The sequence below is a fragment of the Eulemur rufifrons genome, chromosome 19, assembly GCF_041146395.1.
Source record: "Eulemur rufifrons isolate Redbay chromosome 19, OSU_ERuf_1, whole genome shotgun sequence".
NCBI lineage: Eukaryota > Metazoa > Chordata > Mammalia > Primates > Lemuridae > Eulemur > Eulemur rufifrons.
In genome coordinates, this window is record NC_091001.1 from 63161439 (window position 1) to 63174329 (window position 12891).

Below are 12891 nucleotides of genomic sequence, written 5' to 3' on the forward strand. Positions count from 1 at the left end.
AAGTATCACAAGTGAAATCATAAAAATTCTAAAAAAATAAATGAACATCTTGAAGAGGGGAAGATCATTTTAAGCATAACAAAAAAGAGATGAGCTGAAAATAGAAATATTAGATTTTATTACTGAGAAATATAAAAATGAACATTTGTATGGAAGAACACTATTAACAAAATTAAATGGTAAAAAATTAAAAATATTTTGAAATTGTAGGACAGGATGTTAATATTCCCATTACATTAGATTTCTTACATATCAAAAAGAACCAAATTTGTTTTTTTAATGGGCAAAGGATATGATTAGACAAGACAGAGAATATGAACTACATAAAATACCAAGATACTCTGTTTGTTTGTTATTCCTTGTCCCAATAGCAAGGATAAAAAGACTATTGACTGTTAATATTGAGTAGGGTATGGGGAAAAAAATCACCTTCCTAAACTTCTGACAAAGTGTTAGCTGTCATTTTTTTCTAAAGGGAATATTCTCAAATGACTGTGTGCTCCAAAATAGTTTTAAAAATACACATTTTGAAACAAATTTTTCTTCTAGGAATTAATAAGTGGAAGCAGTAGAGAATTTGCCAAATATGTATGTAGAAAAAAATTTATCACACAGTTATTCATAAGGGTAAAAACTTAAGGAAAGCAAACTTATCTCAAAGCAGGATACTTACATTTTATGGAATGTATAGCTATTAATAATTTTAGGAAGAAATACTTATTAATACATGCAAATATTCATGATATTTTTGAAGCAAAATACAGGCAACAAAACAGCATACCAGGTATGCTACTGATTTTATGTAAATATATATAAAAATACATGTACACATACACATACATAGGAAATGGAGACACTTCTAGTATATAAGGACACATAAAGGATGAAAGTAAATGAAGGAAAAATTATGCCAGGTAACTATTAACCAAAATAAATCTGATACAGTTATATTAATGTCAGACAAATTAGTCTTTAAAGGAAAAACATCTTGATAATGTTCAAGTCAGCAGGAAGCTAAAGAAAATTCTCAACTTGTATGTACTTAATAACAAAACTTCAAAATACATAAAAGAAAACTCAACCAACCAAAGAGAAATTATAACTCAATTACAAGGTGAAATATGATATATTAAGGAGATGAAAAATTGATACATTCGCAGAATATTTCAAAAGTATAATTAATAAGCTTAATCTAATAGACATAAACAGAAAAGTTTCCCCTCCTCTCAACTACGTCTGACTGGAGAATAACATAAATTCCAAGCGTACCATGACATTTGTGAATATTAACCATTGTAGTGGCTTTAAAACAAGTCTAAATAATTTTTAAAGGACAAGGTATCACAGAAAACACATTCTCTGCAGTGTAATTGATTTATTAGGAAGAGATAACTATGAACATTTGCATAAATTCCTTCAGAAGACAGAAAACAAGAAATGCTCTTCAACTATTTTATGAGGCTACTGTAACAAGCTTCAAATAACAAAATTACAGGCCAATTTCGCTCATGACCATATACGCAAAAATCCTAAATATATACATTTGCAAACATAATCTACGAGTGTGTAAAAGCAACCAAGTTGTTGTAGCTCAGTTATGCTAAAAAGGTGGTTTCAAAGTTTAAAATATCGACAGTGTAATTTAGTACATTAACCGATTAAAGGAAAAAAACCACATGAACAACTCAATATGCAGGAGAAATGTTATTTGACAAAATCCAGCATTCATTCATGATCTTTATTTAAACTTCTTGACAAACTAGTAATTGAAGAGACTTTCTGTATCCTAATGAAAGTTAGGTATAAAAGAAAACCCACAGCAAACATCATTTAGTGGTGAAAAATTAACATTTCTTTTAAAATCAAAAACATGCCAGGGGTACCTACTATCACCACCTTGTTTACCACTGTAGTTCACCAACACAACACAGTAAGACAAGAAAAATATAAAATTATAGTGATTGCAAAGAAAGAAATAAAACTATTATTATTTGTAGATAATAGGGTTGCTTATATGAAATCTCAGAAGAATTTATAAGAAAACTATTAGAATTAATAACTGAATATGCCAAGGTTACCAAGTATTAAGTAAAAATACAAAATTCAATTTTATTTCTATATATTGGCCATACACTTTTATGAAAATTAACATATATATAATCACAAACAAACAAGAATATAGGAATAATTTTTTTAAAGATCTACAAGACCATTATGAAGAAAATCATGAATTTTTACTTAAAGATAATAAAGAAAACTTAAATGTAGACAAATAACACATTCATAGATAGGAATAGTCAATATCATAAAATATCAATGCTTCCTAAATCACATAGCGATTTGATGTAATTTTTATCAAAATTCTAATAATTATGTGTAATGTGCGTGTGTATGATTTGACAAGATAATTCTAGAACAAAGGGTAAGAACAGTCAAGAAATTACTCAATAAAGTAAGACAGGGTGTGGGGACAGGGGAGAACTTAACTCAACAAATGTCAAGCCTCATATAAAAGAATATTTAGGCAAGAAACATCTCACTTGTACGAGGCAACTTGATACATGACAGAGGTAAGGCCGAAGATGAGTGAAGAATGCAAGTGGTGAAGCAACTATTTCTCATGCGCACAGAAAAAATAAAACTGGATTCATAATTATCACAATATAAAGAAATAATCCAAATGTATTAAGGATAAAAAAAGTGAAAGATAAAATTTAAAACTATTAGAGGACACATATAGGAGAACGTCCTTATGATCTTAGGAGAGTTTTTCAAACAAGACAAAAAAGGCTTACAGTAAAAGAAAAACAAATTGAGTATGGTAAAAGTAAGACTTCTACTCATCAAAAAAGAAAAACTATAAAAAGAATAAAAGACAAGAACAAACTGGAAGATATTTACTACACATAATTGTCAAAGAATTAGCATTGAGGATACTGAAGGAGGTCTTTAAGGAGGAAGGGGGAAGAAGAGAGGAAGGAAAAGAGAAAGGGAAAGGAGAAAGGGAAGGAAAAGGGAGGAGGAGGAAAGATTTGTGGATCGTAAGCTTATCAGAGAGATAGAGATGAAAATACAGATTTGTCATTTGCATATGGAAAGAGAATTACACGACTAAAATAGTATATAAGGCTTTTCATCCAGGAAAATCCTTAGAGATGAAACAGAAGGGACTACAGCAGTGGTCCCCAACCTTTTTGGCACCAGGGACCGGTTTCAGGGAAGGCAATTTTCCACAGACCAGGGCAGGGGTCAGCGGGGGTGGGGGTTGCAGAGCTCAGGTGATACTGTGAGGCCCATTTCCTAATAGGCCACAGACTGGTACCAGGCCGTGGCCCGGGGGTTACCCGGCCTGCAGGACTACACGACAAAGACCAGAGAAAGAATCCAGATGTCAAACATGATGGCAAAGTAGCCAGGGAAGGAGATAGTAAGCACAGAAAATAGAGAACCCAACTCTTTACAAGAGAGATATTTCTGTTCTTAGAGCAAAGGCCTGAAAGACTTCTGTCTTCTTTCAAACCAGGGTGGAAAGATTTCAAAGAAAAGTAGAAAAACTCTGCCTTGAGAATCTCCTACAGTTCCCAAATCCATAGCTATAAATGAACTACGAGATAGGGCAGACTTCATTTTATAAACAAGAAACAGTTCTCAGACAAAAAAAAAAAAAAAAAAAAAAAGACTTGTATTTGGCTCTAAAATTAAAATTCATGGGGTTTGATAAATTACATTTTCTTTGTACTCCAAGACATCTGGCTTTCTCTGCTTTTCCATATTGCCTCCGATTAGGGTATTACTTCAAGGTCTAATAGACCCCACCTCACCTGTGCTACCTCTCCTGAGCCCTTAGGTCAACTCTCTATTCTTCAGGAAAACAGACTGGAATGTGATTTTCTGGTTCTGCTCCTCCAAGGGAAGAAATGTGTATGTGATTAGCCTGTTTGAACCAGACACTGGATACATTCTGATGGGGCTTGTCTGCTTGGGCCATCACCACAAAATACCATAGACTGGGTGGTTCAAATAACAAAAACTTCTTTTCTCACAGTTCTGGAGGCTAGAAGTCCATGATCAAGGCCTGGAAGGGTCCATTTCTGGTGAGGGCTCTCTTTCTGGTCTGCAGACGTTTGCCTTCTTGCTGAGCCCTCACATGGCCTTTCCTTTATGACAGAGAGAGAGAACAAGAAAGAGAGAGAGAATGAGACTCCTCTGGTGTTTCTTCTTATAAGGAGACTAATCCTATTGAATCAGCCCTATCTCCGAATGCAGTCACGTTGAGGGTTAGGGTTTCAACATCATAATTTCAGGACAACACAGTTCAGCCCATAGCAGGGCTCATCTTGCTGAGAAAATTTAAGAGCCAGGACAATCCAGCACCTCATGTCTATGGGTCCTGAAAGGATTCCGGAGAGTCTCTTGAGGATGTAAGGCTGCTGGTTGGCTTCATTCTTTTTCTGATGTTAAAGTTGGTCTTTGTAAATGCTTCAAAAGTATAACAATACCTTATTTTTTTCCAGTTAATGTGAATAAACATTTATTACTTACAAATATAAATAATTAATTTGTACTGCGAGTTTATGTAGGGCTGAACATCTCTCAATCACAATGAACCCTAAATAATAACTTGGAACATTTGTAAGTAATATTTACATAGAAAGGATACAAGAGCATCAGCTGAAACTGTAAAATCACTTGAAAACCGAGCATGTCAGAGTATGAAGAATTTTCTGGACAGGCTCTTGGAGCTTACAGTTTACTCCCAGAGAAGATTTCAGAAAGCCATATAATAACTCCCTGGACACCCTGTTGTGTGGGAAGGTGGGGGCCGTTGCACTGTGGTGGGAGGTTCAAATACGAGGGCTGATATTAGCCACAGCTGTAACCCTAATACCTTGTCTCTTGAATTCTGTCCCAATGAGGCTCTTCAGTATTTGTGATTATCCCAAGAAGAAGAGCAAGACACAAAAAGCTGAAAGATGGAAACAATTAAAGGAGTACTGGAAGAGGCTGCAAGCACACAGCTCTCGTTTGTGCTTTAACAATAAAGATGAAAACGCCAGTGGGAAGAGAATTCTCTCTTCACCTCCACGCAGCAGCTGCAGGAGCAGACCCAGCAAGATTATACTAGTGTTGCTGAGGTCATGAGAGAAAAACAGGAATGCAGCCATAGCCACTTGCCCCAGGTAGTGGTGGAGGTCAGAGCAATGAGAGGAGAGGAAGGCCACGGCAAGCAGCCAAGGGAGATCTGTAGAGGTTTTTGGGAATATTTGAGAGAGATCTCAGGAACCCTTGAAATGGAAGAAGAGAATTGATATGGAGTCCTCAATATTTCCCCAGTGGGCCATATGCCTGAGACTACTGCTACTATGGCATGCATTGTTCAACTTTCTTCCTTAGGTGAGCGCAGCCTTCTAAGGTATGCAGTTGCTTAGAGATCTGTAAGTATGTCCGACTGCAATGTTGGTACTAGTTCTAGAGCACAAATTTCAAAGAGGAAGGCCACATCAGTTTAACTGTCTACAGTGCTTAAAATGTGCACCAGATAGACACAGCTGAAAGATCATGGAAGATAACTTTTTGATGGCCCAAGCTCAACAGTGATGGGTAGACTGCAACTCCTGAAAACCACAGAAGAGGAGGAGGGTGTGATTCAACAGCTGTACATTGATAGGTATTACTATTCTTATGAATGCAGTGGTCTTACAAAAGTCATTCCCCTTACACATGCGTGCTTGCACACACACACATACACACACACACAAGCATGCACGAAGGCAAAGGTTTATTCTTCCTTTACCTGCATCTCCCACCTGCCCACTCCCTACTCCCCAATATCCACACTGGGTGTGGTTTTAAAGCATCTGTTCTTTCAAGCTCAACTTTGATTTCACGTTAACCTCGTTCACTTGGATGTAAATGTTGAGATAAAGAGAAATCATTTATAGGTATCAGGGAAGGGTGGAGGAGGCTGAGTCACAGGATGGGGTGCCCCAGCCCAACACCTCACCATCTTCCCCCAACAACAGAAGAATTTGCTTTTATGCAGATAAAATATTGGCTAAATCTTCCAAGTCAAGATTCAATTTGGTTGCTAGTGTGGGAAAATATCCAGAGTTAACCCCGATGGACTTTCCCTGAGAAGGAGAGGAAAGATACAATAGCAAATAAACATATAGAAGTCTCCCAGTGCACGAGGCTAAAAATGGTCACGACTGGAGCCCAGCCTGAAAGCTGCATCAGCTGCTTCACCTCAACTTTTTGCCCTTTTCCGAACATGCACATATTTATAACCTGGGTTTCCCAAACAGATTACTCTGTATTTCCGCCATCTGGTTTATGGATTTTTTTTTTTTTTTTAACATACTACAGGCAGCCAAACGGTAAAGCTAGTAGGATTCTCATTTGAGGGAAAGCAACTCTGGCAGAGTGTTGTAAAATAACAGCACATTAGCTACTTGGAAGCAGTAGCACAGCTCCAGAGACTTCAAGAATGTTGGAAGACTTTGAGAGGCTTTAATTAGGAAGAAGCGACTGGACTGCGTTGTAAGTTTTGGAAGAATATTGAAATGTTGTCTTCCATGAGTATGGGGAGAATTTCACCAAAGAGTAAAAGGTGAAATGTTGTTTTAATTTTGCCTTCATTTTATGGTGGTGTCTCCCCTGTAGAAAGATGGTGTGGTTCCATTTATGCAGAGACCTCGTTATTGTGTCTTTGTTGCTTCCATTTCTATCAGCAAACAGAATCAAGACAATGTTAAAAACAGGTGTCCCTTTTCCAGTGGAAAGTCTCATTAAAGTTTGTGTCACAGCAACATTTTTGTTAAGTGAATCCTATGACACTGTTTAATTCCATTATAAATGCCAGAGATTCTGTGTACAGGCCCAGAATAGAATGAAATCACAGGTCAGAATATTGAAAATGTCCTCAAGATACTTACTTAAAAGAACAAATCATATCTTCCAGAAAAAAATATTATTATTCAAGATAGGATTAAAAGTATTCTACACTCAAATCATAACATAAGAAATAGAAATATAGAAGGTGGGAAATTCTGGTGGGAGTCTCATCTCCCTCACCCTGATTTTCACTTATCAACTAATGTTAAGAAAGCAATTCCTAATGACCAGAACTTGGCTAGGAGGTTTTAGTTTGGTCTAATTGGCTTCTGATTACCTTAGAGTTTCCTACTTGATATTTTATGTAACTTGGGCAGGGGGGAGGAGGTGGAATACACTTTTTCCAGACTTTTACATTAATCTCTCCAGATATCTTTATTTGTGTTCTTATGCTAAGGGATCAAAGAGGACAGTGTAAGGTGCAATATTTCAAGTGCGCGTTTCCTGTTTTGCTGGGGACTTCTACTCTGGTGTTTGCAGGAACAGGTGTCATTACACAAACAGCTATGAAACATTGATTGGGTGATGGATTGTGCATTTTGTGACTGTTCTAATTGTAACTCAAAGTTTGTTTCATTTAGCTGATAGCATCTGTCTCACTTGGGGCTGTTAGCATATCATTTGGTATGTGTTCAGTTTAGAAAAATGTTGAACATGAACTGGTTGGTTTCATTCATTCACTCACTCATTCATTTATTCATTTATTGGTTAATACAGAGAGCAGATACAAGGTAACTGCCATAAAAATGTCCACAGTGCCAGGAAAAGTTCTGAATGTCTCTAAAATGCCGAGTGCCATATACACAATCTGCCATTTAATCAACACTCCTTAGAGTATAGGAATTATTATCCTCACTTTAAAAATGTGGAAGCTGAGGTTCAGAGGGGATATGTAATTTGCCAAAGGTTATACTGCTAGGAAGTGATAGAGTCTGGATTTAAACTCAGTGTCCTCTGATGCAAAAAATTCATGCTATTTCATGCTACAACACCATGCTTATTCTTAGCATGTTAAGAGGGAGGTAATTAAATTATGATCATAGAATGGGATTCCTAAATACTGTAACCTTAAGAAGTATGCTGCTCCCAGCACTAATATCTGTCTTAATTCATGAGTTCCTTTAGTTTAGAAGTCTGGCAGATAACTGTTCTATAAAGGAGGGGGAGACCTGTACTATTTAAAATAAATTTCCAGCAGTTAGCAACCTTTTGATAACATATTTACTGACAGTTGGAGATCTTGCTGACATTAGTTTTATGGGATAAAATCTACCATAGTGGGATCTATCATGTCGCTACCATCTGCACAAATTTGGAGAGCAAAGGGAAGATGAGAGAGAGGTGGCCAACTTAGAGTCTCTCCCCATGGCCAGTTTTGTGCAGGTGGTGAGGGAGTGGAGAATTAGGGAATGAAACACTATGAGGGTTTCTCCTTCTCTTCCCTTCCTTACGCTGGACCAATTCTAGCTTCCATACATTAGAGAAAGAAGGTTCTCATATAGCAGACATGAGAAAGAGAAGGAAAAGAGGTGAATGGGTTGTAAGTGAGAAATAGGGTAGGAAAACTTACAGAAAATGTTTTCTATTCATTCAGAAATGGTGGAATAAAAGGAAGCCCCGAACAAAATGCCTGAAATACTATTTCATGTTTCTTCAATGAATTTTAAAGTCTTGGATGGGGGATATTTCCTCCCTAACATGAGTGACACGGACACAAAAGTATATAAAATATGGATGTGTGCTGGTGAATTAACATGTTGCACCCAAGACAGCCTCCACGGTCATTGGAAGCAACATTCAAATACAGTTTTCTGGTGTCCTGACATCAACTATTTTAGCTTGCAATTCACTTTGGCTGAGTCCTCCATGGGGTCCCTTACAGGGTAGCTCAAGTTTTTGGTTAGGCCTCTGGTCTCTAGAGTACTAAAGGGAACCCAGGCGAATTGTTTTACGTTGGAAATCTTCACACTGTCTCACTCATTCTCAGACACGGAACCTAAATTTGACCTCTGTCACACTGAGGAAAGACATAGTGAGCTAGGCAGGGAATTTGTGAGAACTTTTATAAGCAAACTTAGTGAACATTCAGGATACTATCATAGAGTGAATTTCCAGAAATTATGTGTCTTTATTATGATGGTGAATACTGCTGAAGGGGAAGAAATTCATTGGCTTATTTTAGGTTGGAGGTGGCTGAGTACTCAGAGGTAATCTATGAATATAGTTATTGGGCTGGAGATGAGGCTTATGAGAGAAAGGTGCTGATATGTAGTGAGATGAGAAGACTGAAGGCCAATTTAATAATATTCCTGTAAATGATGGGTGATCATTATGAAGATGTTGTATTTTTCCTATTTAATTTAATTAAAGCTGTCATCTGTTTTAAATGAAGGTAAAGGTCAGAGCACAGTTCTAGGGATGAGCCAGGAGACGTGAGGCAGAGTCAGTGCCTTCCCTGCGCTTTCCTCTCTTCTTCTAAATCTAAACTTTGCAGAATAGGAATTTTGCCCAAATAAAAACACAGACAGGCACTAGGGGAGAACTGGCGGGTACTGAGAAGCAAGGCACAGAATAACTCAGGGAAAAGTTTCTGTAGCGGAAAGGTTACTGAGATAGGGATGGTCAACTGTGCATATTCTTCTTTTCTTTCTGAGATCACAACCACAGCCATGTTTCCCAGCTTCCCTTGCAGCTACGTTCACTGTGGGACAGAGTCCTAAGCAGTGGCCCACTAGTGAAAGTGATGAAAACCACTTTCGCGCATGGTCTTCCACACATGCTATTCCAAGCCCTTCTGGTTGACCAGGATGAAAAAGAACGTGTACTGAAGATGATGGAGCCTCAGTCAGCCTGAGCCCCAGTCAGCCTGGTTATTGAACCACCACATGGTTCCTTAGATGGAGGAAAATCACCACCATCAGCAATGAGCAGCTGCCTGGAGTATTATTTGAGCAAGAAATAAACTTCTATTTTGCTTAAGTTATTCTGCATTTCAGGTTCCATTTGTTTCAGCAACTGCACCCTTAATAGTCACAAAAGATAATTTCATACAAAACTCTGAAAAAGAAGAGGTACATATGACAACATATATGAAATATGTAATTATAATTTATAATTTTAAAAAATAATAAACTGTTAAAACCTCAAAAACGCCTTCTCTGGAGGTCTTTAACATTTCTTTTCTGTGTCTGCACTTATGGAAAGGAGAGAACTTGCCATAGAGGAGAGGGATGGCTGCACACACTTTTCCAGGTTCCCATGCACCACAGTTCTGTGATCCCATGACAGTTGGGGCTATAGCACGAATTGTTTTTATTTCTAAAGGGATCTAGAAGATTGATGCCTTTCCTGTTGGGGAAATTGTCCTGATTTATGATCACTATGTTTGTATGTACTACATCATATTGAAGTATATTAAATATTTTGTTTTTTAATTTTGGTTGAGCAGGATACTGGTCATCCAAATTAATGGCCTTTCATGGGTGGCATAAATTCTGAGAGGCATTTGCAGTGGGTGTGCATTGTTTGAATAGTGGGGGCAGATTGATGGTTGCTGCGTCCCACGTGAGAGTCAGGCAGCCCAGCAACTGCCGGTGCACTCACTGCACGACCATAAACTTGAATTGTTATGATTGTTGGTAACAGTTGTAGTTTAAGTCATGAAGAAAAGTTATTTTAAAATGATGATCCATGTTGTTCCCTAATCACTATTTTTAAAGGCCTTAATGCTTCTACGATGTCATTGTTAGGCCCAACTCAAGCCCATGTAACTGATGGAAATGCTTCCATGCCACATTGCTATTTATCTGCATAACCATCAGAGTACATTCATTTATTGTTTGGATATCTTTGCCATTGGCTAGTTAAAACTAATTATGTACTTTTCTTTTTGAAAAATGTTATTCCCAGGTTGCCATTGTATTGTTTTCACATGAGTAAGAAGCCCTCTGCAGTCAATCATTTCTTAATTAAATTTTTTTAATTTTGCTTTACTCTCATGATGATGTTAGGTGCCAGAAGTGTGGGGAAGAGAGAAGAGGTACATGACATGGCTTCTACAGTCTTAGGAGAGACACATTTTAACATTATAAGAAATATTTACAAACAGGGGCAGCATTTCATACTCGATTTGCTCAAAAGGATCTGGAGTTAAATCATTTCCCTGGCACTTTCTAGCTGTATTATACTGAACAAGTCACTTGACCCATATGGGCTTAGTTTCCCCATCTTCAAGACAATCATGATACTCTCCACCTCCCAAGACTGTGTGTCAGATTCAGGAGTAACTTACTAGTTTGGTCATAGCATCAGTTCTGGGAAAATTAGAAAATGGTTCACAATTGTCAGCCAAATGAGCCCCCAGTGGATAAGGGTCTTCACAGGCAAGGAAAGGCTTAAAAAACAGCAGGTTATCAAGGAAGAATCACAAGAGACAAGAAGTCAGGACTCTAAACCCACAAGTGTGGGTGAGACTAAGCAGGTCTGAGTGAGTAGGATCCTGAAACCAGAAGTGTGGTGATTTGAATATGGTTCTGGGGTCTGTCCAGTGTTTGTTAGAAGCATCTTATTTATCAGCTGTGGTGAACAAGAGAGGTGTTCATCTTGTATCTGTCTTAGGAAGACACCAGAGAATCTGCCACTGATTGCTAGTTCTTGGGAATTGAGTTATACTTTTCAGATCACTAGATTTAATAAGGTACTTATTATCACCTGACTTATTTATTTGTTTATTGTATATTGTTTCCCTTCCTAGGATGCAAGCTCCATGAGAACAGGGACTTTTCTATTTTCTCTGGTAAATCCCTAGTGCTGAGAACTGGAACAGTATAGGTACTAGATATTCATTTGAATAAATGAATGAATTAAATAAATAATTGAGGATCTACTATGAGCAAATCATAGTATTTGCCCGAGTCACTTACAAGTATGATTAAGCCAAGGTGTCTGTCAAGAGATGGGATCTATTCAGCTTAAGCCAATTACCCAATATTTTGGCTTTCAATTGACTGAGAGATGAAGTGAATTAGGTAACTTTGGCCAGGAAGACACATAAGTCAGTGTTTCAGTAGCTTTTGAGGAAGAAAATTCTGGGCTCTTAAGAGAAATCCCAACTGTCTCTCTTTCTCTTCCCCCTTTTCCCCATGGTGGTGGTGGTCATCTTGACACCACAAGACAAAGCCAGCACAGGGAGCGAGGCAGAGCTGAGAGAATAGAAGAGAAACTGGGGCAGTAGGCATCTCACTTGATACCCAATTAGCTTCTAGATTCTCAGTTGTGAGCCCTTGAAAGTCTTTATTGTTTAAGCTACTGGGAGCTGCTTTGTGTTACTTCAGCCAAAGTATCACACTTGTTAAAATTCCTTTTGGAGAGCTGAATGAAAAGTATATGTGGTCATAAAGAAAGTGTCAAGTAGTCTTTCAAAATATTCTATAGCAAGAGGCATTATCCAGTGCTTTTCCCAGATAGAGGACAGAACAAAATCCAGATTGATTAAATTAAGAATAAACCCTTAATCTTTCTACTTTTTCCAAGAAGCTAAGACATAATAACAAATCCTATTATACAGAAAAAGAAATTGGAGAATCCTATATACTTTGGGACTGTAAGTAACTGATGCGCATGCGATAGTACTTGTGTGTGTCCAGTTTTCAATGCTGTCTTTAAGCGGTGCTATGCCGGGTAGGGAAACAGGCTGATCTGAGCTTCCAGCAGCACAGCCGTCATTTTCTTGGCCTGTTGGCCATTCCATGGCTCTTCCATGCACAGGTAGAAAAGGGCACAGGAAGAAGATGAGATTCAAATGGATCACTTCTGATTCTAGTTATCATGACTCAAAGATTTGTGAGGGAGGAATTTAAAATTATTGGCTAATGGGGAGTATCTAAAATTTAAATACTATATATGTCACTCCCACTTTCACCCCAGCACTCTCTAGACACCTTCTCTGCTTACTTTCTTCAAAGCATTTATTTTCTTGACATATTATACACTCTAGCC